Source organism: Equus asinus, chromosome 1 (genome assembly GCF_041296235.1).
Source record: "Equus asinus isolate D_3611 breed Donkey chromosome 1, EquAss-T2T_v2, whole genome shotgun sequence".
NCBI lineage: Eukaryota > Metazoa > Chordata > Mammalia > Perissodactyla > Equidae > Equus > Equus asinus.
Window position 1 is genome coordinate 122,543,951 of NC_091790.1, and position 27,292 is coordinate 122,571,242.

General features: G+C 40.5%; 2 long non-coding RNA genes across 5 annotated transcripts in view; one reads left to right on the top strand and one right to left on the bottom strand.

The window, feature by feature from the left end:
* Positions 1-27,292, bottom strand: part of LOC106837338 (uncharacterized) — a 280,263-nt gene that overhangs the window by 18,776 nt on the left and 234,195 nt on the right. Inside the window, exon 1 of one of the 3 annotated variants that reach the window (XR_011502589.1) lies at positions 19,091-19,197. The exons of 1 other annotated variant lie outside the window; for it this stretch is intronic. This is a non-coding gene — a long non-coding RNA (uncharacterized lncRNA). Of the gene's footprint in view, positions 1-5,852; positions 10,313-19,090; positions 19,198-27,292 lie in introns of those variants that run through there. One more of the 3 variants, XR_011502588.1, reaches the window with a different exon arrangement.
* On the top strand, positions 10,502-20,695 carry LOC139045031 (uncharacterized). Of its 2 annotated transcripts, XR_011502591.1 has the most exons (4): positions 10,502-11,276; positions 12,265-12,353; positions 16,551-20,305; positions 20,399-20,695. It is a non-coding gene; the product is annotated as an uncharacterized lncRNA (long non-coding RNA). The 2 variants fall into 2 exon arrangements; XR_011502590.1 differs by having other exon boundaries at positions 12,265-20,305.

A 27,292-nucleotide genomic window follows, 5' to 3' on the forward strand; every position in this document is an offset into this window, starting at 1 on the left:
GGGGAAAAACTACCACCGTGTGCACGGGGTAAAGAAATCAGATCAAGTGATCATTGTGTGATAATGTATTAATAATAGATGGTATAATGAACCAAAAATGAGCTTGGCAAAACTCCCAGGTACTTTTCATAAAATAATTTCCATGATCTGCTTTGCCTGTGAAGAATAAAACACATTATTGCACGTCTACTTGGGGTGGAGAGGCTGGCACAGGTCCAAGGACCAGAACAGTGGCTCTGTGCATGGCTCTACACCTGTCCAAAGTCCTTGGCCTCTCCCCCGTTAGAGTGTGTGTGTCTGTGGGAAGGAGCCTGAGAGCCTGATTGTGCTCTTGCACATGCATGGATGTGCCCCCTGACAGGTGCAGAAGTTCAGCTTCTGGAAAGATCAGAGGAGTTTCTGTTTTCCATTGCAATAGTGTAACATGATGCACAAAGCAAGCTCCAGGAGAACTCGTGGTGTATTTCTTGGGCAAATTATCCAGTGATGCAGTCCTGAGGTTGACCGGGGATGAGGCTGACCTTCAGAGGTCCAAGGCTGGCACAAGGCACAGTCAATACGTGGGATGGAGGTCACAGAGTTACAAAAGGGGAACCTGGGACACACTTCTTACTCCAAATTATGCACTCTACCACATAGCAGGGTTTGGTACCTACTTAGGTTATACCATTGTCAGGCCCTCTAAGGAGTTGTAACATAAGTCTCTAAATCTGCTGAATATGAATTTATGTGTTAAACTAACTGACATAGCACAGGTCATGGAGAGCACAGAAGAACTGTGGCTGGAGTTTCATGAGTATTCTGGTCTGGACATCAGAAACATGAAACCACCAGCAACACCCCCAAGGAAGGATCTTTAAGGCATTCACATTAAGTGGCATTGCTGACATGTGCCAGAAATGCTGCTAACAGCCCTTGGCATGAGAAGGGCAGTGGAAATGGCACAGATCTATTCAAAAAGAAACTCAAAACCTTGATTGGTTTGCAGAGTCTTTTCATCTAGCCACATGCATTATAAATTCCATATTTCATGTCTATTTCCATGAGTGGGATGTCATTCACCTCCACCCAGTCATTTAACTCATTGAGTGGTTCTAAGTTACAGATAAATATAGTCACCAAAAAACTAATCATGTGAGGAAAAACAGAGTAAGCTAGGAGGAACTTCTCAATTATCTGACTTATGCAGCACCTGTAAGAGGTGCTGAGCAGAGGCTAGGTATGGCCGTGGAGAAAACCAACTTGTCCATCTATCTTGAAGTCACACAACTCGTAGTACGTACTATGAGTTTCTGCATTGGAAAAGCCAACTAGAGAGTTAGTAGGTAAGGTCAGAGGAGGTGTACATTCTCCAGGCCCATAAACTAGCTAAGGAAGAGACCAGCTACCCCCTAAATCATCTTCATGGGGACTAATCTGTGGAGTCTAAGAAGCACATGCGTGCTTAGGCATAACATTTTTGCCAAAATAATCATGCTTTTATTATATTTCCGCTGTGACTTTATCTTGTATGCATTTCTCTTCCCACTAGCCAACATGGTATTTTTAGAAGTATATTACTCACACACAGTTTTCTGTGAACACTCAAACTGGACTGCTCAAAGGGAGTGTCTTCTGCGAAGACCAGAGAGCACTGTCATAAATGTGCCTCTTATCTCCAGAGTCACAAGGAGACCCGTTTCCCCTGCAGAACTGCTCATGTTACAAAGGGGTCCCTTCTGTCATTTCTGCTTGAGAAAAGTCTCCTCCACCGTAACATATGGGAAGGGAGTTAGCAGAGATCTTCTCTAGAAGCTGCTCCAAGGAGACTCACAAAGTTTCTTCTTTTACTTGTTCTAAGGCATTCTGCCCAGGCCTGTCTATTTCAGCACAACATCCACCAATACATTTAAAGTCCATGCACACCTTAAAAGATTGAATTAGGGAAACTCAGAACAGAAAATATCTAAGATTAGTTAAGCTCCTGAAACTCATGGGTAGCCAGGATGAGTCACTTTTTCAGCTTGTGATTAAAGAAGATCACATCACTTTGTATTTTTTGCTCCCCCTCAATTAATCTTTGAGTCCCCACAATTTTGTATTAGAAAAATATCCAGCATCACTTTGTTCAGTTTCCCTCTTACCAACTTATCCAAGAACACAATAGGCTTACTCGTTCCGACGTGTTCGCCCTACACAAGAATGTCAGGTGGTAGGTTGCAAAGAGGGAAAACTAGCAGATCTGGTCAATGCACTAGCAATGCTGACACCAGGTTCTACTGCCCAGACTGGATCTGAGTAATCTAAACCAGTCCGCCCCGCCCACACTGGAAGGCTTTTGGTTGTACCGAAGCAACCACTGCCATTTACCCCAGCCCCTCTCATGAATTTCTCTTTAGGGAACTTGGTGTCCACCCTTGCCAACACACTTTGAAGTCATCCAGATACAAGTTATTGAGCTTCAGATTTCAAAGCTCAATCCTCAGTCCTTACTTTCCCTGAAGCCTCAGGAATTCTTACGTAAACCAATACACCTTCTCTGGAGGGCTCAGGGACGACAGCCTTCATCAAGTGGCTACAGGTCCCTGTCTGTTCTTCCCCAGGACAGTAAGTGTCTCTCTAACCTACATAGGCAGAACCAAGAGCAGCTCCAGGCCACCCTGTGCAGAACCAAGAATATCTGCCCCAAGTACCTCAACACGGAAGACCGTGTGCTTATAAAAAGATGCTGCCGCCATCAACACCTAGTAACACCTGGCATGCCTTTGTTTTGCACAGATTCTAAGCATGAAGGGTGGAGACATCCCCAGGTCGGGCCTTTCCTCTGGCCTCTGTTGTTTTTTATGACCTTGGGTAAATCACAGAGTTTCTCTGTAAGAACAGACTAGGAACTTTCATGTTTCTCTGTTTAATAGATCAGAAGTTTTAAAAGTTTTCTTAAGTCTCAGGATCTTTTGTTTGTTTGTTTTTTCACCCAAAGTCTTACAAATGTGAACTTTTACCATGATATTCTCAGGTGTTGCTGAACCATAAATTTATTTTCAAAGACTAAATTTTAGTGTATGACCCTGAACTCCTCACTTGTCTTATGTAGAAAGTTTAATCCAACCAATTCCACTTAGATCTAATAAGGTTGGGTGACTTCTCAGTCACTCTGGGTTGAAAATTCAGACGTATTCAAGATCACTTGCTTTTGTTACTTCCTCGTCTGGAGAGGAACATGGTAAAATTCAACATGGTAAAATTGAAGGCAGTGTTTCAGAGTGGAAGCGGGACACTTTAGAGTTTCACGTTGGTTTCCAGCTCCGGCAAGTGTTCCAGGGTTTGTTCATAGAGCCAACCTCCCCTCTGGGAACAAAAGGCTGTGCTCAGCCACCCTGTCCTGTTCCTTGCTCATTCATTCTTTTCCCAACTCATCTGTTGCCACTTTGAATGCTTTTTCTTAAAGAACCAAGCACCTAGGTCTCATTCCCCATCAGAAGTGGTGTGATGGTTGATTTTATGTGCTGACTTGACTGGCCCCAGGCTGCCCAGAGTAAGTATTATTTCTGGGTTGTCTCCGAGGGTTTCTGGATGAGACGAGCATTTGAATTGGTGGACTCACTAAATTAGATGGCCCTCCCCAGCGTGAGTGGGTCTCATCCAACCTGTTGAGGGCCTGAATAGAGCAAAAGGCCAAGGAAGGGGAAATTTGCCCTTTTTCCTCTCTCTCATTGTTTAAGCTGGGACATCTCATCCCATCTACTCCAGCCTTTGGAATGGGATTTGTACCATCAGCAACCTGCTTCTCAGGGCTTTGCACTAGACTCAGGTTGAATCAAACCATGAGCTTTCAAAGGTCTCCAGCTTGCAGAGGGCAGCACGAGGGACTTCTCAGCCTCCATAACTGTGTGAGCCAATTCCTCATAATAAATCTCTCTCTCGTACATGTATACATATTGTATATATTGATTTTATATATAAATATCCATATACATGAGATTTATATATGGAGATTTACATGTACACATATAAATGATTTATATGTTTATAAATATATATACATATATATGATTTATATATTTATTTTTATATATATACGTCCTATTGGTTCTGTTTCTCTGGAGAACCCTGACTAATAAAGTAGATTAAGAGTAAATAGCCCTCCCCCGCTCACTCTCCATCTGCCCTTGGCAATTCACCTGATCTCTCAGAGCCTTAGTTTCCTCACTGGGAAAATAAAGAAGTTAGGTGATCTCAAAGCTTTTCCCACTTCTGACATTCTATGACCTATGCATTCTGAAGACTCAGGTTCTTGGACTTGCAAGTCCCTTAGAGCCATCGCCATAACTCATCGCACATAAATATTAGCACAACCATGGCTGCTAGCATTTCTGCAATTTGCATGCCGTTCAAGCAGCCCAAGCACACTGGGCTTGCTGCCACCCACTGTAACTATTACAGTCCTCACAGACATTAGGGTTTTGCCTCCCCTCTCAAATGAACATGAGGTGTTTCAGAGCCACGGGGTCACAACCTGGATTTCAAATGGAGGCGCATTGGCACGCAGTCACGAGAGATTCAGGTAATAGTTCTAGCTTGGAAATCGACTCTGCAGGGGCCCTAAGTTTAGTCACTTAAATCAGTGCCTCATTCTTACCACCTGCAAAGTGGACATAACAGTACCTTCACTACCTACCTTATAGGGTTATTGTGAGGTGCTGGATCCCAGAAGCTGACCCCCAGAACAGACGTACATTCACTTAGTCACCTGCTGCCAGGCGCCATGACCATAAGGTCACCCCAAAGCAGAGAACCCTATTCCTGTTAGGGAGGTCTGATATCAGCTAAGGGTTAGAAATCCTATTCTTATCCCAGTTTCCTTTGCAGCTTAATCGCTTGCCTACCTTCAGACACACTTGCTAGCATACATTATATGTGTGTGTATATATATCACCTAGCACATAGTAGAAAATGTAAATTAGTTGTTTTTCATTATTACTGTAATCATTTTTAGCATCTTAACACCTTGTTTATGCCATTTCCTCCTCTTTGAGTGCCTTTTTCTTCAATGCATAATTATCCAGCAAAAGCCAAACTTTTTTTTCGAAGGAAGTGAATGTTCTGAGCTCCCACGTTTTCATAACTCTGATAGTAGTTTCCACACCTACTCTTATCGTGGTTATTTCTGCATATATAATAGTTTTCTTGCTATACATATGCTCCTGGGGGTCACCAGACTGTCTTATACATTTTTACATAGTCCCAAAGCACTGAGCCTACAACACTTCACATATAGAACTCAATAAATACGCAATACATAATTGATAAAGAATTAATGAAAACAGATCCAAGAGCCCAGAAAGCATTTCTTGGCTGTGCAGCTTGCTTGATTTTGGCTTGCCATTTGGCTTGGCAGGGCAGAGAGTATTTTCAGACTTGCCTAAAGTGGGAGTCGTTATGTACCTGATGTCATTAAACCCACAGCCCCATCTGCCCCAGAGTCCCTTCCATTTCTGAGCAAGTCTGTTGGGCTTAAAGCAAAAGTCTTCATAATAGGACTCGACATTTTAATAGCCCCTGGAGAAATAAAACCACTTCTTGAAGGTTATTTTTTTTCTTCTGAATAAAAGTGGCCTATGCATAGAACAGCTAGAAAATGCATAGTAATTAGAAAAACATTATTCTGTTCTGCTGAAATTATGATACTGATAAGTGACATTTATTGAATTTTAATCAGATGCCACATCATCAGATGGATTATCTCATTTAAGCTTCACAGTGACTACGTTGTAGGAATCATTATTACCTCCATTTTACAGTGAGGAAACCAAGAGAGAGATGGCAAGGAAGCTGCTGAAGGTGACACAACCAGCAAGTGATGGAAGACATACCTTGGCCATGGCCAGAGCTTTCTCCCTGGACGTAAACATTTGAGGATTTCAAAACAAGGTGGTTTTTCTATTCTGCACTCTCAACCTGTGATCTCCAAGATGTCTCTGAACATGAAAATGGATAGGAGTTTTCACGGTCACTGTGCAACCTCTGTTCAGTTAGCCTTGAACTTAAATTTCTTTTCTCTCTCTTTTTCTCAATTTTATTAAAAAAGAAAAGAAACTTGCTTTTCACCAGCTGTCATCAGTGGTTGCTAGAGGGGGTTTCTCAGTGCTCAGGGAAAACAGGTCCCTCTGACCTTCTGCCAGGGATGCTCCGTGCCTGACTCAGGCGTCAGCAGCAGTCAAGGCCCCAGCAGCAAGGGTGCCTGTTGTCAGCAGCGCTGCCCCAGCACTGCAGGGGCTCTCGGCTTTCCGGTTGTATTGCTCTGCCAAACGCTTGAAGTACAAGGTCCTGTATGCCACTTTCACTCACCAGGATAGGTGCCAGAAGGCCCATTAGTAAGCACTCTTTCCCAACAAGGGAGGCTGAGAGGCAGCTGCTAGTGAAGCCAGGGGCTGGAGAGCAGAGAGGGAGAGGGCTGCGGTGGAGGAGGGGCGTGTGCGGCTCAACATGCAGGGAGCAAGCCTTTTCTTCCCAATCCTGGTGCATCTTTTTATTAAAAGGCAATACAGCTGGGAATTCCTTCAATGAAAGGGCTGCCCACATGGCACAGAAAACATAACTAGAAGTTGAATCTTCCACAAAGGACCTAAGTGTGACTGAGTGATCTTTAAAACATCACACTATGAGAAACTGCTCCCGTCATTCCATCACCTAACCCAGCCCTAACAAGCTGAAAGTTGAGTGCAGTGTGTCTATTCTCCAAACAGCTCTGGAGGGTCAATTATATTACAATTTATCTTTTTCTTTTTCCTATTATCTGATAGCTCCATCTGTTACTTATCCATAAGAGATGCAGATTTTTGCATATTTCATAGACATTGGCAGCACTGGGTATTTTCCTGTTTATGATGCTCTCTAGCATTATTTTTCTCACTCCAGTTCCTAGGCAGAAATCTCTTTCTCCTAATAACACAGGCAAGGCACACAATATTGATCTGATTGCGGCATGGAACCCTCCTGAAATAAGGAAAGCCGATGACCTCAGACTGCACCGTCCAGCGAAATTTAGGATAGCCTTCGCAGGAGTCAGTCAAGTGTTTCACAAGAGAAGAAACTATAAAAGGAGTGTTCTTCAGATTCTTCTCTTGCTATAATCCAGTCGGGTCATATTTTATTGGTGCTCATTACCAAGATAGAGAGTGATAAGTGTAGAAACCATGGAAACGTATCACGGCCAAATTGATGTTGCCTCGAAACCCTCATGCAGTGGAACACTCCACGTTCTCCGTTAAGCTGCCTCTTGGACTTTTGTCAGGAAGGCTCATTCTAGGTTCAAGTTCAGCCACGAGCTTACTGGGAGGGTGAGCGTCCTATCTGAAGTAAAAGACATTACAAGTCACTAAGCTTTTCCCAGAACAAAAAATACCGCAAATTGCATATTGCCCTTGATCAATGTTATGCAACTTATTAAGTTGAATTATAAGGAATACCTTATACTTTGAGTTATAAGGAATATCTAAATATTTTACTTCTCTTTCTCCTTTAAATCCAATTATTTTCTTCCACTTTTCAAAACTTTAAATAAGAATATGCATTGTCAATATAATTATATCCATGAAAATGTTAGATTTCAATTTTCTACATCTGATAAAAATAAATAAATCTCAGTAGGTCATTATTCTGTGAGTTCCCCAAACCTATGAACACGTGAAGTCACATCCCACTTCAAAGACACCACCAAAAAGGCTAGATCAAGGATTTCCCCCTTATATATAGTCCTGAAAGTTAATCTATTTCTTAACTAATCTATGAGATCAGAATATAGTATTAAATAAACATAAACTTTCAGGTAGTTTACATATAAATGATGGTTTTAAAATTTTGATGACAATTTTTGTCAGAATCAACTATGCAAGGTTTCTGCAGTGTAAGTGAATAAGAGTAGGAGTTTTCAAAATAAACCATCAAATATTTATTGGCTGTGTACAAGCTACTTCTTATTCAGGCGATGCCACTCCAGTGGGATGTACGACAAAGCTAGAATTGAAGAGTCTTGTCTAGCACACAGGTCCCATTGAATATCCCCATCCTGTCTCAGCATCCCCTCTTGTAAGATGTGCCAATCTGCCCTGATTACAGCCCGATAATCAGAAGATGGATTCTTCTGATGATGGTTGTCCCAATCTGAGGCTGAGATTTGAATCATCACTTAAGTCTTGCTTGTATAAATACAGTTGAGACGGAGTTTCATCTTTGTATTTTAATAACATCTGTCTTTGAAAAATAGTTACAAAAGGAATGCATGATCAGTACAGATAACTTCAAAAACAGAAAAATCACAGAGAAGCTGCAAAAGTTACCTACCATTGACACTGATATATAATCATTTACATTTTGCTGTTTGCTAGTTTTTTATTTGTTTACACATTGCTTTAGAAAAATAGTATCATATTCTTACATCCTGCATTTTACTACTTGGCTCCGTATTGTGAATAGTTTCTTTTATCACTAAGTATTTTCTGTAACACTTTCAATGACTAAATAGAAATCTACAGCAAATATGTAACAGAATTTATATAATTCCCTACTTAAAGAACTTTTAGATTTCCTTAAATTGTACCTTTTATAAATTATGCTGATTGAATATATTTAACTTTCACTCCATCTTTAATTATTTACTTAGGATAGATCCCTAAAACTGGTAGGTTGAAATGTGCGGACATTTTAAAGGCCTAAAAAATCTATTTTCAAATTGCCTTTTAAAAGTTTATTTCAATTCACTTACTCCTCAGGAATGCATGAAAGTGCTCAATGCCTGACACTCTAGCCAGCCCTAGGAGTTATGAATCCTTTTATCTTTAGGAATCTCCCTGATGTTTCAGTTTGCATTTCTTTATTATTGATGATCTTCAACATTTTTCATAGTGTGGTGTTTTTAAAAATCACTTGCGTGAATTGCCTGTCATACCTTTTCCTTTTTAAAATATGTAGATATTGATCTTTTCCTTATAGATCTGTAGGAGTCGTCCATTCGTTCAACACTGACACATGTTCCCCAGCATGACATTTCCCCTTTAATTCTGTTAATCTTTTACTGTCGAGGTACAAAAATCTTCATTTTAGCTCATCAAATCTCATTTTTCCTTTATTATTTCTATCTTCTGTTTTATTCTTCTAAAGACCCTCCTGAACCCAAGATACTTGTTCATATTTCTGGAAGTTCTTTTACGTTTTCATTTGCATTTAGTTTTTAAATCCATTTTAAATTCGTTTTGGCATATAGGAAAGGACAGTGTTGTCTACCATATTTTGCATCATCGTGTGCATAGAAAATGATTATTTTCATGGCACTCTGGAGTCAACAGATGAGGCTGCTCAAGGCCAGAATTTATCAGCCACCCTAGTCCCTGAGGGGTCACATCTCAGCCTGCGGCCCACTCTGGGCATATGGGCATACCATTGGCACTTCTGGTATAAGGGAAGAAAATACATGACCTTTTAATGAATAATTAACCAATCATCCAAGTTTTGAATACTTCATTCTTTTCTCCACTCATTTGAAATCCCATCTTCATTATATACTAAAAACTCCTTTACGTGGGTCTTTTTCTGGTGTTTCTACTCTGCTTCATTCATCTGAGTGCCTGTCTTGACACTGATACCACACCATTTCACATTTTTTTTTAGCTTTGTAATATGTTCAAATCTTTGGCAATGCAAGTCCCATGTTACAATTATCTTTCAAAAATGGCAATTCTCACCTGCTTATCCTTCCAAATGAACTTTAGAAAATTTTTTTAAAATTCAAGTGTTTAAAGGGGATTGCATTAAATGTAAGCATCATTTTGGAGAAAATTAATATTTTGCTTTTTCATTTGGAAGACATTTATTCAAATTATCCATGTGATTCTTACTGAAGTTTTGTCATTCTCTCCATTTGTGTAGACACTTCTTTTAAGGTCTTTCCTGTGGATTTATTTTTGTTGCTATTTTTAATGGTATCTTTTCCCCGTTATCTTGTCTAGATGATTGTTATTGGCATGAAGAAAAACTATACACATTTAATTTGTATACAGGCACCAGACCATTAAATCTGGTCCATCTGCTTTGCCATATTCCATCTGTAGGGACATTAATATGGAGGAAAATATCATCCTCTGCTAATAGTCTTGGGAATATGCAACATAAACTCAGAGTAGAATTCCACATTATTTGAGTGGCTCCTTATTTTTTAAAAACATATTTGTATAAAAGGCATTCCATTGAAAGACAGAATCGGAATATTCTCTTCATTTTCTCAAATTGATTTTAGCTTTTAGATCTAAAAATGTTACTAAGATACATTCTTAAAAAAACAGGTTTGAAGACTGAAATATTCAGCATAGTCACTTTAGAATTTACAGGCATTTAGATTTTTTATAAATCTCCCTGCTTGTTAAATTTCCCCTAATTATTTCCACACTAAAAAGTAATTTCATGAACGATGTTTGTGATGGCAATAGAGATAATAATGAGAGGCAAATAGGTGGCTCTGTGAGCCAGTCTCCTTTTCCTACAGTGATATCAAAAGTTACAAATCAAAGATTTTAAGGAAACCTTTCAAAAGACAAAATCAATTCCTCAAATCAGGAAGCAAATGACTAAGTGACTTCTTCCAAATAACTAAGTTACTTCTTCCAAAATTGTGCCTAAAGAAAGAGGTTGAGAAGGTTGTGAGAAGCCGCCTCTGCAGATGGCGAATATTTCCCAGGTCTGCAGACAGCATGTCTTAGAGAAGGGAAGAGAAATCAGCAGATCCTGACTTTGCTCGAGACTAGACTAAACGGGTTTTTAAACCAGTAACACTCAGCTACCTCAGGTGCATGAAAACTGTTCTCAGGGTTTACTGAATTGCTGGTTAATAACCAGGAACTAAATTAGGTCTATAATTTCAGATGCTGTTTTGTAATGACTCATTTTTCTGTCAATAAAATGGACAGCAGAGACCAGCACAGCTCCTTTGCCTGCCTCTGATCCGCCTTGTTGAGTCACATGACACAGTGGAGTGTTGCCAGATATAGGCTGTCACTCTCCACTGGCGTTTTCACGGAAATGAGATTAGAGAAATGCAGCCTGCACAAACCCAGGCAGGTTTTCAGCAGACATGAGGGATGGCATCAATCATTCACCAGAAGGTCTCACGTAGGACATTTTCATTGATAGTGCAGACTTTATTTATGCGTTAAAAGATGAAGTAAGCCCCTTTTCTGGTAAAGATACACTCCTCCACTTTAAGAAGAGGAAAATGAAGAGGCCCAGAGAAAACTACGAGAAGTTAAGTGCGTAGATGACAATTTGTATCACTAAGATGTAAATTTTGAATACATTTGGTGTTGTTAAAAATTAAAAAAATTAATTAATAATTAAATTAAAATATAGGAGTTAAGAATAGTTTTTTAAAATGATACTGACTGTAGAAGAAAAGAGATAGAAGTAACTTTTAAATAAAAGATATGATGCTCATTCCCATTTAAAAAGGAAAAATGAAAAACAAAATATTGTGATAACATTAGCATGGGCTAAATTGGCAATGATTTTTTAAGTTAAATAACATGCTTGTTGACCAGAATGTGGGAAAACTGGCACTCTCCTTCTTTGTTGTTATGAATATAAATTGGGAGAAGTATTATAGAGAACAATTTGGCTGTATTCATCAAAATTATAGATACACCCTAACATTTTACCCAGTGAGTTCCAATTTTAGGAAATGATTCTACTTATATACTCCCACTCATGCAAAATGTCTTTGAACAAGGACAGTAATTGAAGCACTGCTGGCAATACCAAACTATGGGGAACAGCTTAAATATGCATCAGTACAGGGCTGTTAAATATATGTCTTTAACTTACAAATATGTGCAGTGAAATGTTATATCGTATCTAAGAAGGATAAGGCAGGCGACTATGCAAAAGTTCATATGTACAAGTGTAATTACAAAACTAAAATGCAGAATAAGGGGCAAAATATAATTCTACTGTGCATATATGCTTATCAGTGTGTAGATTAGCTCTAGAGGGATATATACGAAACCCACAAAAGTGGCTACATATGGGAATAAACACCGGGAAACCTTTAAATTTCTATCATGCACAGATATTACATAGAGCAGAAAAGAACAAATAATTAATAAAATAACTCACGAGAGAAAACAATAAAGAACATAAAAATAATTCTCTGTGTACAATCAATTTAACATGATGAGCAAAGAGATTTCTATGTGAAAGGTAATGGGCCTTTACCGGTAATTTTTCTCTCCATTTTTATAGGATTTTAGAGTTTGAAAGCATTTTCCCAGAGTTGGTGCCAAGAGATCTGTATTCTAAAACTTGGACCCATGCTGACTCATCGCCTAACTGTGAGGAAATTCGTTTTATCTTTTTATACTTTCATATCTTACTCTTTGTACAATGATTATGAGACTCATATCCTGTTTTCCAATCAAATGTAATGTTGAAAAATAAACCACAGAATTAAATGATGTGTTTTTTTAGCATCCTCCATAGTTCTAAAAATTGTTTCCTCGGGATCCTTAGAGAAAGTAGAATGGTTTAATGCTAATCCCTTTAATTTGAAGAATGAGTTTCTTAAACTCTTTCTTTCTCTTATGATTTCTCTGATTTGAGTTCATATATTTAAACTACTTCTGTTATCATTTGAGTTTTTGTTGACAGCCTTCAAAACAGCATTTATTTAGCTCCTGCGGCCAACGCAGTGAGTTATTTAACCTTTGAACCGTTGCCAGTAGAATCCATGTGACTACAGTGTGCCCGCCTAGTCACTCCGTGGGGTGCCCTCGGCACTCTGTCTCCTTGTAGTTCCACCATGTTTTCCTTTCAGATTCCCACCAGGCCAGATTCTCGCTCAGACTGCTGTTAGTTCTGCTGAGGCTAGGGGCTGCTGTCAGCTCTGATTAGATCCTGTTTCTCACTACAAGCCTATCATGGAGTGTGCTTTCCTAATAAAATTTAGCCTGAAATAGACTGTGTGCTAAAGGTCAAACTAAGATAGCCTGTGGCTTCCTCCTAGATTCTAAATTGATGTTGTAGTTCCTGAATCTCCTCTTTTATATTTGTTTGCAGGGTGGCATAAGCTTGGTGGAAAAGAATTCTGATAAGCCACCCTTCTAGCTCCATTGTCTTTTGGTGGGTTTACTTGGAATGGGCTGGATTCTGGGAGTCTGAAATCATTGCTGCTCTAAAATTAGGTAATCAAGGTCAGTGTACCGCTTTGTCAGAGTCTCCTCTGATGCCTCTTCCCTTAATTGTGTATGCTGTCCCCCTCCCCTTGATTAATTTATAAAGTTCTACTCTTGGGTTAGTCCTTGATACCCTTCTATAGCACTAGTACCACAGAGGAGTGGGGCAGCTCTTCAGGGTATTCAACGACAAGAGATAACCAAGACCCCAGTGAGTTCCCAGGGATTATAGTAGAAGTGACTCTCAATTAACAGGCCTTTATTAAGTACCTATTATGAAGCCTCAAATAGCATATAATGTAGTTGGAGAGATGAGACAGGGACTCATGAGTAGGCTATGGAATGCAGTAAATGATGATTACTAAATAAATGGTACATAAATTAAAATATCACAGGAGTACATAATTGGGTAGCAATCACCTCCAGCTGGCATAAGCTTAGAAGACTTCTTTGACAATTTCAATTGAGTGTTCAAGGATAGGAAGGATTTAGGCCATTAAGTGAGGGAAGAGAGACTACCAATGGAGGAAATGGCATAAACTAAAGAATAAAGGCAGTAACAAAGTATAAAATAGGTTTGGTGTGCAGTGAGTACACACATTGGCCAGAATGGATGCATTTTGGATATGTAGGTCATATCCAGAGACCCCAGATATCCCTTATTTTGGAAACTGCTCAGCCCATAGCCTTCTGCTCAAGGGAAGAAGCCCCAGCAGCCCACCACCTTTGTTCAATTGTGCGGTCAAATTGGAGTTGGGCAGGTGACTCAAAAGCAACCCAGTCAATTATCATTATGGTGTCCTGGCACGACAACCTCTGCCCAGAAGAGGTGAGAGGGCTTAGTTAAATTATTTATACCAGCTAACTTTGGAATTTGAAGACTGGTCATGTGACAGCAATGGAAGCAAAGACAACGTGACAGGGAGAACATACAGGATGATGACCCCTCATCCAGACCCTTCAGATCCTGAGTCTCTCTTCTTTGCATCCACAAGAGACCAAGGATCCCGGGGGTTCCTATGAGGTGAGGAGGTTAAGGGTTTTGAAGCATAGCCATTTCTATTTTGTAAAAATATCCATAATGCCTCAGCTCCCCCTCATCCATGGCCAGAGAAAATGTGAAAGTGGGCTAACACGGGAAGATGGAGACGGCAGAAAGGGCTTGCTGTCTTTCAATATAAGAAGCTTCTTTCCAAGTTTACAAATTGCAGGATTTAATCTGCTTATAAATAGTGTGACCTGGAGGTACGCGTATCTCCATCTCCACTTAGAAAGACAGTCTAGCATAGGGGTTAAGAACCCAGAAATCTGGCACCTGAGAATTTGGAATTGACTCCCAGCTTCCCCACTTAGCAGCTCTATAACCTAGAGCAAGTTACCTGGTTTCTCTGTGCCTCAGTTTCCACATCTGAAAATCAAAAGGAGGATCACAATAGTTATATCAACCTCATAGGGATGTTAAAAGAATTAAATAAAGCACTTAGAACAGGGCATGGCACATAGCAAGAACTATATAAGCATTGCTAAATAAATATAGCATCTTTCTATTTCCAAAGAGTCTATATAATTACAGTGGGTGTTGTATGTTGTCCAGATTTGTCCTCCAGTCCAGGCCTTTGGACTGATGTAAAACACTAAATGACTTTCATGATGAATTTATGATATGATGGTATAAGGAGTCCTGTTTAGGTAACCTGCCAGCAGAATATACTAAAAAGATAAATTTTTTAAAAGGACTCTAAAATTTCTTTCTTCCCACAACATTGTGCAGCCAGGAGAGAAAACTATGAGAAGCTGTGTTGAGAATGGGAGCCCCATAGAGGGACGGCAGTTCCAGATAGTTACAGCATCCCACGCATCCTCCCTGTGTACAAATGCACATGGCTGTGCCACACAGCACATATGAATTGAGACAGAACCTTGCAGGGGACTCAATTCTTTCTTTGCAAGGAGAGGGCAAGAGCCAGTAATACAGAGGTTACATCAATGAGGCATTTTTAAAATCACTTGTTATTTGAAGTGCTCTGAAACTAAACAACAGTAGTACCTAAAACGCATGCCTCAGCAAGCTGACAGTCCCTGCCCTGGCACTGCCTTTGTCCCCACACCATAAAGGGAGCCTGCAAGCAGGTCACTGGGGGCCCTGCAGCTCTGATGGACAGAATGTTCTTTCAGAGCAACTTGGGAGAAAGAGAACTAGAGAGCAGAAGCCAGTGATCAGCAGTTTTCCGATGATGACTGGGAGTGACAAAATCCTAAAAGCATCGGTTTTTAATCCTAATCTGGTTTCCAGTCTCATCCAACATATATGAGTCTCACATAGGTCTGTCTTTCTTTCCAGGCTCTCAGAGTCTTTTCTGACTTTAGATCCAAAGCCTTCTTTTAGCTTTCTTTTGTTCCCACACACCTAATGTCTAACAAAGCTTTACTTCTTGAGCATATGCCCAGCTGTGCTCTCAAGACATCCATTGTCTCAGTCTTAGCATCGCTGATCAAAGCAAGATCTTTATTTCCCTGAATCTGCTCTATCTTAAAAACCTCCTTCCTCTTCTGCTTTTGATTGTCCACAATCTATTGAAAATCTTGAGAAGACTTTATCTTCCCAAGCATCACTTTGTCATGCTATTTCTTTTCTTAGAATCCTAGTTGCTCTTTACGGCTTCCTGAATTCCGTTAAAATCTAAGACTATGGGCTTTATTGTCTTCCAGCTACTGGACCTCCCATCCTCCCACATTTTCTTCCCACCCTGACTGCCAAATTCCTATTACTGTCCCATTCTGCTGCCATCAGAGAGTTTCAGGTGCCATCCTCCCTCTCACACCCCATCACTCCTACTGCATCTTCCATTTGAATACACCTGCCTGGCTCCCTGCCCAACTAGGTCTTTAAAAACCTTCAGTATGTCAGCTTTCACTCAAAACTTGCTTATAATTAGTTTTTCCAAACAGTAAATCATTTTTCTTCTTCCTTCACAATTCCTGAGAACTCCACCATTATAACATAGACGACAATGAAGATGATGATGATGATGATAATAATAACTATGATGAATAAAATAATAGTAACTTGCATTTGGGCAGAAGTTTGCAGTTTGCATAGCAATTTCACATACATACACTATCTTATATTGCTGTTGTTGTTAATACTATTATTTAGTTACCAGAAACTATGTCCTAAACTCTTTTCTTCTTCACATCTCCCTATATTTCACATAATCCTTTATATACATGGGGTAAAAGAAAGCCAGATGAGTTTCTATTGCATGGTTTAGAAAATAATTTCCCCATAAGTCCCCCTGTTTTCTCACCTCACAAGTTGGTTTGATAAATAATTTGCTTTTCCCTTCTCTCCACCAGGAGAGCTTTGAGGATTAATAGAATTAAGAAAAGGATTCATTTACAAAGTCACCAACAGAAGAAGTGGAATTCAAGAGAATCATGACCCAAAGGGGACCCAGACTGAGTATATTCCTCTTGTCTCTTTCCTATATCCATTCCAGCTTTAAGGATATGAAGTAGGCACAGCAAAAGAAAAAAATATCCTGGAATTCTGGAGTCTTCATCCTAAAAATCAAGACACACACTGGCCACTAGTTAAGTTGAGCAGCTGGTTTGGCAGAAATATCTTTAATGGTGTATAATTAACTGTGCACACAATTCAGACCCCTCAGGCAACTTCCAAATAAATGTTCATCATTTCCACAGGTGCTAAAACCTATTACCTTGGGGAGAAAAGCACTAAGAAAAAATAATCTTGATTTTGCGTTACTAAATCAGCACTCAGATAAAACATTTGCTCTATTTTGGTATTGATTGAGAAAGGTTAATATTCTGGATATTGTTTTTTTTTTCAAACTACTGATTTCTTCCTCTTAATTCTGTAAAATATTTAACATGCAACAGCATGGGATGTCCCTTTTGGAGAACAGAACAACCTTGTGGAGCAGCCAATTACTGCCACTCCTGGCATTTTTACCACACTCTGCCCTTTTTGTGCTTTATGTCTTTTCAGAAACTACTTTTTTCTTAGGGCAATGTAACTAGACCCAAGGTATATTTAAATAACCATAATGAGGGCCTATCATGATTGAGGAAAAGTGAACAAGCCTAATAGAGGAAAAGGTCATCAACACAAAACGAGCATAGATGTGGCAGCTGCCACGGTGCTGGGTATAGTACTTTGAATTATTTACACAGTAAACATTTTATTTTGAAAAATCTGGAAGAGTAGTAGCATAAAAACTCATATACTCTTCACTTATATTCACTGATTGCTAATATTTTGCCCCATTTGTACACTCTCTATAAATATCTTTATCTATATAACATGTATAATAGATTTATAGAGAGAGAGAGATAGGGAAAGATATCTAGAGAGAGAAAAAGTGAGAAAGAGAGACATACATATATGTGTGTGTATATCACACATATACATATATATGTCTCTCGTGCATATATGAGACTACACATAGAGAGATACACACACATATATGCACATTATATAACATGTATGTGTGTATATATATATATACACATGGCATATATATGGTGAATTTTAAAGTAAGGTGTAGACATCATGACACTTTACCTCTAAATATTTCAGCATGGATCTCCCCAAACCAAGGATGGTCTTCCATAAAACCTTTGTACCATTATCACTCTTATTATTGGTGACATTCAGTTTGATCTCTTGTATACGTCTCAGTTACACGATCACTTGCCATTTCTCAATTGGAAAGACACATTTTCCCTTATAATTCAAAAGTAATATGCGGGGTGCTACTTTTAGAATTTCTGTTTCTTCAACAATGCTTCACCTAACTACTTTAGTATTCATTGGTAACCCCGAATCAATTATTACAAAAATATTATTCCCTCTTTACTGATGAAGAAGCCAAGTTGTACCTTCTTCATATTAACTAGCTAGAATATGGCTGAGGCAGGCTTCAAATCCAGTCAGGGCCTTGGACTCACCATCAGCTGCCCTCTGGGGTCATGCTGCCCCATTGAGATTATTATAAGATTGATCTCAGTCTCTAAACAACAACCCAGAGAAAATCCATTGCCTTTCTTAAGATTCTTGTGACTTCCTCTGGAACTTTGGTTCTCATGGATTCTTCAGGTTCCAGCTTCTTGGCTTTGATGAATCAGTGTTTCCTGTTCCACACTAACTCACACACTGACCTCAGGTCTTTCCCTTGATTTCTAGACATAAAAGAGCCCCTGTGTGGGTCGCAGACTTTACTAAAGTTTTGTAGAGGTGTGAAAGGAAAGGAAAAGATTTGCTTTGCATCTTCACCAAAAATCTAGAATTGAATACTAGACATTTCTATTCTTAAAAGTCATTTGTCTTGCCCTCAAGTTCCCAGCCTCGCCCACCTCAGCTTCTCTGTATTCTTTCTTTTATGAACAAAAAGATTAACTTCCTCATATATTTTTATGGAGAACATTCATCACTTCCCAACCCTTATGTTGAGCCCAAGGTCCCGGGCTCTGCCAGTGCTGCCCTGAAAGAGGACACTTCGAGATGCCTCCACTTAGCTTCCTGAGGCCCGTCGATACCCCCGCCTGCTCCCCTCTCCTCCCACTGCTCACATCTCTATTTTTTCCAACCACCGACTGCTTCCCAGCTTTGAAAAAGTTTTGTGTCCTGTGGACGGGACTGTGCCAGAGTTAATAAAAGTTTCGCAACCGCTGTGCCTCTCTGTTGACACCATCTCAAGAGAAATAATTCAGACCAGAATTGTTCCTAAGAAGAAAAGCCAAAGAAAATTAAGCTAAATACAGGGCACTCATCTTTTGAAGACCTTCTCTCCTCTGCCAGGATCCAGATGAACTATTTCTCCCCTCGGTGCCCTCTCCACCACAATCATTGTTATAATCTCTTGTGGACAGACCTGCTCCATTTTTATCTTCATCCAGCTTCCAGAAATTATGTGGATTATAAGGAAATGGCAGAAAGGGCATGGTGACAAAGTCCAGGGTCAGCCACGGGGATGGCTTGAAAGATTGGAGGGACAATATAAGGAAGTGTCAGTGGTTTTTTGAAGGGGAATTTCAGAAAAGGAAATAAGAATAAGCAGACGTAGCATAAAGCTAGTTTGCTTTTGGTCACAAAATTCAAATGGTTCTAGGAAATCTTAGGCAAGCCAGTTGTTTGTACTTAAGGAAGGTTATATTTTCTTTCTAGGAGTAGCAAATAAAACAAATTATGAACATTTTCCAAAAAATTCAAAGGAATCTGTTATCCTGATAAAAAGATCCAATTTCTTTTTATACATTTCCTTTATGCATTTATACATTCTTATCAAATTATGATTGCTATGAAATGATAGATAGTAGTCACAATTTTTTAATGCTTGATATCAGGTAGACATTATTAAGTACTTCACTTGGATTACTTCTATTTTATAGATGATGAAACTAAAATTTAAAGAAACAAAACGATTTGCCCAAGTTTCCAAATTTATATAATTAGTAAGTGCCGGAACGTACAAACCTCCACAGCCTACTCAAGACTCTTTACTCTGAAGCTGAATTAGCCAACACAGGAAAACTCCAAAAGAAAGATTTGGGTCCTTGCGGGATCAAGAGTTCCACAATCTTAATAGCCTATCTGTGGCGCTACCAGATCCTCTAAGATTAACTTCTGGTTAATTTCATCTGTATCACTTTTAGGCAAACCAAATAAAAATGTGCAAAAAACGATCACAAAGAAAAGGCAGTGACGTGTTGCTGCTTCTAGGAAGCTAGGAAGCTGGCCAGCTCTTCTTCCATAGCCATGAATGCATTTGACCAAAAAAGATTCACATGCTGGGTCACAGGGACAAGCGACTAAAGATTGTTTGCTGGAGAGAGAGAGAATTGCAAACCGGCCTGACGGTGAAAATGCTCACTTTGAGGAGGTCCCCTTATGATCTGGGTAGAAGAAGAAGAGCGAGCTCTAAGAAAAGCAAAGTTGGCTTTGTCTCCCTGGAGGGAAGGATATGGGGAGCTCCCTGGTGCTATCCACAGGTGGCGGAGAGTCTGGCGTTGTAGCTGGAGCAGTAAAGTGGAAATGCATGTGGGGCTCTTCGTTGTTTCCAGATCCCTGCTTCGTTTAAGGCTTCTGGGTAAGTAAACACCAGCAACACTTTCCAATCAAACTGGCAAACGTTTTGCCTTTCTGTTGGCTCACTGTCAACAGTTTGTCTTTGATATTTCAGCGGGATCAGTGGTCAGAAATAGAACCTTGGAGAATCACGGCCTTTCACCTTGCATTAATTCCTCTGTCTGCCCAACAACAGAAACAACACTGCACTGCTCAGGAGCCCTACCGCGGATAAATTAGCTAACGTCTATAGAGGATGATGACTACGAAAACAGTGCTTGTACAATTGTCGTGAATAATGAACCCATTAGCTGTTCATCGCTACTCCAAACATATGTATTAAAGCTTATCGACTATGAAATCTGTGACATTTTTCTAGACAATGGTTCAGTTGAAAAGGAGGCCCTCGTGAAAAATGATCTATTAGCATTAAATAAGATTTTAAAATAATTTTCGTATTTCAAACAATTAACTGTATTTTACATAGTCACTCATTATCTGCCAGGTCATTCTGAGCATTTCACAAAAGGATTTCAAATAGGACCAGATTTTTTTTTTTTCAATCTAACTAGCAAACGCCCTTTCTTCTTGAAATTGTTTTTCCCAGAAAATTGAGAAGCATAGTGAGCAAAAATTAATTGACATGATTTATAGAGTTCTACTCACTCCTGGGACCTCCTGCGGCCTCCGGCTGCTGCCATCTACACTATCCACTAGCGTGATCCCCATGATGTGCTTCTCCCAGCAAAGCCCCAGAGTCCGCTTGCCCCTCCATTTAACTGCTTAACCTGCTCCAGTTCAAATATCTGGACCCATGATAAATCATTTTAATTTTGCTTGGTGGTTTATGTGACCAATCAACCAACCTATGCTAATGGATTCTAGAGTAACTTGACCTAAGTAACACCTTCACTTTTTTACCTGGGACCTGCTAGCAGCATGATGTCTGTCCTCCAACGTCTGTATACATAGAGATTGTCCGTGCTGTAACTGCCTTCTCGGCGTCTGCGGACTCTGTGGCCCCCTCATTCTCACCACTCCAGGGCATCCTCTGCGCTCACCTCAAACCCTCCCTTTGGGCTTCTTCAGCTCTCTATTTATTGTGCAAACTGTAAATCTGTTGTGACATGTCCCTTGGCGCTTTCACTCCATGAGCTTCTTTAGTAGAACAAATTTTGAACTAATCTGCTCTCTGTGGCTGCTAGTTGGGAATTTTATCATTCTGGGAGAGCCACAAAGGAGAAAGTGAGCGAGAAAGAGAAGCTCAAGTGACTCATTTCTGAACAAAATCCTAAAATAAGCAAGCTTCCCAAATGTGCATAAAATTTCTACTGCATCTGTAGGTCCAGCACACAGCAGGGAGTGGTGTGTTCTGCTTATCTTGGGTACAACGAGGCATATTAAAACTGCCTCCAGACCTTGCTCCCACTCTGCAGTAGTACCAACAGTGCCGGTGCAGTGTGGCAAGGCTGGGGTCCTGGTGGAGAAGGAGGTAGAATGTCTGTGGAGGGCAATCTGGAGCATCTGCCTCATCGACCTGGCTGCCGGCCACTTGCAAATGCAGGGGTGAGTTTGGGGCATTGGAGGCGAAGGTGAGGAAAACAGGGTGGCAATTATCTATGTGGGACTCATGGAGGAGCAAAAAAGTTTCCTAAAGAAAGTCTTTAGCTGAAAAGGATAATTTGGGAAGGATGTCTCATCATCCCTGGTGTTAAAGGGAGGCTTCTGAAAGCAGAAATTCTTACTTGGGCTCCAATGGACACCTGAGGTTTCAAGGGAAAATTCTGCCACTGGATACAGAATCACGGGACATGTGTGTATGTGTGTGTATATCGGGTAAGGATAATATTTCAAGAATAGGATTCTTAAATCTTAGAGTCTCAAAGGATAGTTCATGACCTCAAAACATTTATAAAATTGAATTAAAAAAATAAACTTAAAGAGACTTAAAGACAGATATTCTAGATTACTGTGTGAAGATATTATACCTAGGTGTTGTTTTATAAGGTAAGGTAAATGATGACCAAGGTAAATGAAAGACTATTTACTTTGTTTTCTTCTTCTTCTTCTGATTATGATATTTATCCTTCCCTTTGTCATGCACGAACCCAGTGAAAGCGGGATGTCTCATGGAAGACAGAATGTAGGCAACAGACGGAACAGCACTCTGGGATCCCACGGGGTCACGTAAATCTAGGCTTCTTTTCTCAACTCTAATTAAAGATTAGATCTGATGATATTTCAAGTGAGCTTTCAACTCTAAACTCCTATAGCAAAGCCTTTTTCCAGACTGTGATTTAAATGTTTATCTCAAATATACATTCAATACAAAATGAAATTTTAAAATAATAACAAAAACATAAAAAGCCAAGCTTTTGCATTCTTCTAAAATCTTAACAAAAATTAAGACACTTCAATGTCAAAAGGTACCCGGGAATTGGGCCGGCCTGGTGGCGCAGCGGTTAAGTTCGCACGTTCCGCTTCTCGGCGGCCCAGGGTTCGCTGGTTTGGATCCCGGGTGCGGACATGGCACTGCTTGGCAGCCATGCTGTGGTAGGCGTCCCACGTATAAACTAGAGGAAGATGGGCACGGATGTTAGCTCAGAGCCAGGCTTCCTCAGCAAAAAGAGGAGGACTGGCAGTAGTTAGCTCAGGGCTAATCTTCCTCAAAAAAAAAAAAAAAAAAAGGTACCTGGGAATATCTACAAAATTTTGCTCTAAGCAGTACTTGTCTATGAATTGGTGATAGTCATTGAAAAAAGAATTGAAGTCTGGGGGATTGCCTAATTTAGTGATGACTAAACACTAGCAGTGGTTCTTAAACTTTAGCCTGACTCCTAATTACCTGGGGTCTTGTACAATACAGATTTCTGGAACTACACCCAACATGGTTGAGTATGTTGTCCCAGAAGAGCTGGAGAACTTGCATTTCGAACATTTTCCTAGATGACTCAGATGCTCCTGGTCCAGGGACAAAAGTCTATGCTACGCTTCCTCCATTTTGCACTGCCTCCTTCCTGCACTACCTCCATCTTGCACTGCCTCCTCCCTACACTGCCTCCACCCTACACTGCCTCCCCCCTGCACTGCCTCCTCCCTGCACTGCCCCCACCCTCGCACTCTACCCTGTACTGCCTCCTCCTTGCACTGCCTCCCCCCTGCACTGCCTCCTCCTTGCACAGCCTCCACCCTGCACTGCCTCCTCCCTGCACTGCCTCCACCCTTGCTCTGCGCCCTGAACTGCCTCCTCCTTGGACTGCCTCTACCCGACACTGCCTCTTCCCTGCACTGCCTCCACCCTGCACTGCCTCTTCCCCACACTGCCTCCACCCTGCACTGCCTCCTTCCCACACTACCTCTACTCTAGAAGGCTGCCTGGCCCAGGAGTAGCCCATTTGACTGTCACAGCGGAGGCTATAGATCTATTTCGTTTTTATCTCTGAGAGCAGACACAACAGGTTTAGAAATTCATCATTCTCTCCTAAAACCTTACTTTGGACGTCCTGGTGTGGATTAATTCTCTGCTAACTCATCAGTTTCATTGACTCGTTCTGACCTCTGGATGGCAGCAGCTGTAATGTTTCCCATTTCCACCAGGAGAAAACACAAAAGTTGCTGCCACTGAGACTTAGGTCTGGGCGGATCACAGGCAGAGGGCCAGCATTCGATGTCACGGCTTAGGAAGCATGAAATGAGAGGCGTTCAGGGACTCCCGCAGGACAGACAGCACTTGCATGGTGTCATGTATTTGCCACCTAGTCATTACGACTCACTTAAAATAAATTGAGACGTTTTGGTTGTTGTCTTGGGCTTGAACTTAATATTTTCTTAGTTCCTGTTATTTAGTTCCACAGAAGATGCTACCGCTTCTGAGGAGGAGCCGGAAGAGTCGCGGATGAGCATTGAGACTAAAGGCAGACAGAGCTCCAGTTGGTTCTGCCACGTCCTTGCGATGTGACCTTCCTGCCCTCCCATTTCCCTGGGTTCCGTGGGAACTACAGAAATTGTCTTGAGTCTTTGAGGAAAACTTTTAGTTTCCTTTCCTTCCAGTTCCCTATGGATAGATCTTCATTCACCGTGCGCTCTGTCACCCACTTGCAAGGGTCCTAGTACATATCAGAACTGCGTGGAAGACACATACATGTAAATTTATCAGCCTTTAGAGATTATATAAACTCCACGCGCCTACATATTCTTAAATGAAAACCATTACATTTATATTCTTGGACACTTAGACCTGTAAATGTCTTAATAAAACACTTTCTAAAGTTTCAATCAGTAAGTGTGGCCACATCACTTACCCAATTGTCCAGTAAGCATCTGTCGAGCCTACTATGTGTAAAGCATTATGCCAGTCCTTATAAGCACAGGGGTTTCCCTACCAGCCGCAGCAGCAACTAGAAACTTATTAGAAATGTAAATTCTTGGGTCTTACCCCAGACCTGCTAAATCAAATCTCTGGAGTGGGGCCCAGCAATCTATGTTTTAACTAGCCCTCCAGGTAATTCTGGTGCTTGCTGAAGTTCAAGAACCACTGCCATAGAAGGTTCAAGAAAGCGTCAAGCACACTGATCATAGTACAGCTCATTGGAGATCACAGAAGAGTTCAAACAGCGATCACACAAGGTGGTGCGCAGCAGCTGCAGGAGTGTGACGGAGCTCGGGAGGTCCTTGGAGGAACAGCACACTTCAGTTGGAGTATTAAGAGAGGATTCATGGAGCGGGTGTAGTAGAGGGAGAATCAGAGGATCTTAAGATGCAGAGCAATGGGAAGGACAAAGCCAGCTGCGGGAAGAGCCGGAGCAAAGCTTTGGAGGGAGGTAAATGATGAATCCAGAGAAGCTCTGGGTGAAGAGCCAGGGGAGGCAGAAAGGTGTGACATTATGGAGAGTTTGGAACGCTGTGCTAGAAGTGGACTCCCCAGGCAGTGGGAAGCCGTTGCAGGTTTTCAAGGAGGAAAGTTACTGAAACTGACCTATGTTTTAGAAAAATAACTCTAGCAGCAAGGTAAGGGATTCGAGACACAGGAGTTTAGAAGCAGATCGTGATGCATTGCAGTCCTTCCATGAGGGACTCTGAGGTCTAATTAAGATCCCCAACGTTGTTTAAAAACTGCAGCATTAAAATAAAGAGTGTTTTGTTTCAAGGAGAAACGCTGCGTCTGCTTGCATTCTGTTGCATACCATGCATTGTTACATAACTCTAAGTCATTTGATTAAGTGAATAAATGTTTATATGAATGCTTTTTTTGTGCTTCAAAACAAATAACATTAAATAGGATGGTGTGTCTTTTCCAAATTTCCTTGTTAAGCAATAATATGCTTTCAAGTCAGGGTCTTGTGTTTATGCATCATCCTAACTTCCTCTTTTCTGGTGAGATGACCTAAGCTTCCATGCCTATCAGTCCATCTGGCATGTTTGTCAGTTCCTGTCACCCTTCATGAGATGGGTCCCCCTCAGAATTTTCCTGCTGTTCACAGCACATGTGCCTCTCCAGGCAGTTCATTCCACACACCACAGGCAGATCAACCATGACCTCACCTCTTCTTTGCTAACTGACCCAACCCAACCCCCAAAGGTCATTCTTCAGCTGGGAAATATCTGCATGACCTGGTAGAGCTGGTCAATTCAGTGGGACCTGAAGGATGGACTGTGCTTGGTAGGCATAAAGGAGGGAACGTAGGTGTTCGAAACGTGCTGGAAATTGCGTTTGGGTCTTTTTAACCTGACTTCTCATAAGCAGTAATGTTTAGCCTCAGCCAAACTACTTATTGTGTGATCTCTTGGTTTCTCATTTTCTCTCGGTTTATTCATACTCAAAATGGGGGTGATCATTGAAGCTGGAGCAACATATGATGGTTGGCACAGGAACTATTATTATTATTTTTGAATTGTTGCAAGCAAATTGAAGTTTGAGAAAAAGCATCAATCCTGATCACTAAATTAGTTAATAACGGAGAAGATGCACATTAGCTATAATTTAGTGATGTGTATTTTAATCTAGATATTTAAAAAGAGAATGTGGGTATTTTGTTCAGTAAATAGAAAGGACAAGGACTAACTCTCTAGTTATGGAATTAAGTACAAGAATTCTTCCTAAACAGCAATATACATTAACTAATTTTTATGTCTAAGCTTCAAATATAGAGAATATAATACACCAAATTATGCAAAAAGTAAATTTTAGGATTTATTCCTATAAAATGAATGAGAGGCATAATTTTGCTCTAAAAATAAAATTGAAAAATTGCTTTCCAGTTAAATTTTACCCTAGAGTCAGAGTACTTTAACCAACATTTTGAGCTGCAGTGACAACTATTTCATTTCACCCTGAAGACATTAGAGCATCAAAAAGAGAAGCGAGTTGCTGAAATTCACATATCAGATGATGGAATCTCGTAGGAATTAGCACTGAGTCTTGGGGTTGGAGGACAGACGATAGGCAGAACACAGAGGATTTTTAGGGCAGTGAAAATACTCTGTACGGTATTGTAATGATGGATATATCTCATTATACATTTGTCCAAACCCATAGAATGTACAACACCGAGAGTGAACCCTAGGTAAACTACGGACTTTGGGTGATCATGATGTGTCAATGTAGGTTCATCCTTGTAAAAAATATGTACTATTTTAGTGAATGATGTGAATAATGGGGGAGGCTACGCGTGTGTGGGGGCAGGAGATGTAGGAAAAATCTCTGTACCTTCCTCTCAATTTTATTATAAACCTAAAACTGGTCTAAAAAATAAAACCTTAAAAAAAACCCTCTCTTTTTCCTTGGGATGGAGCTAGGGCTGACTGGACCATAGAGATGCATGAGGATCGAGCGGCAACTTTGAGGAAATTCAAATCAGTGAAGGGAAAAGAGCAGAGAATTCTGCAGGAAGTCAAAGCCTATTGAAGTGACCAAGATGGGATTTTAGAGTTATTCACTGGTATGTAAGAATATGAATGTCAATACTAATTAGTAAGTTCCAACACGGCATACTCCCAACACATGGTGGAA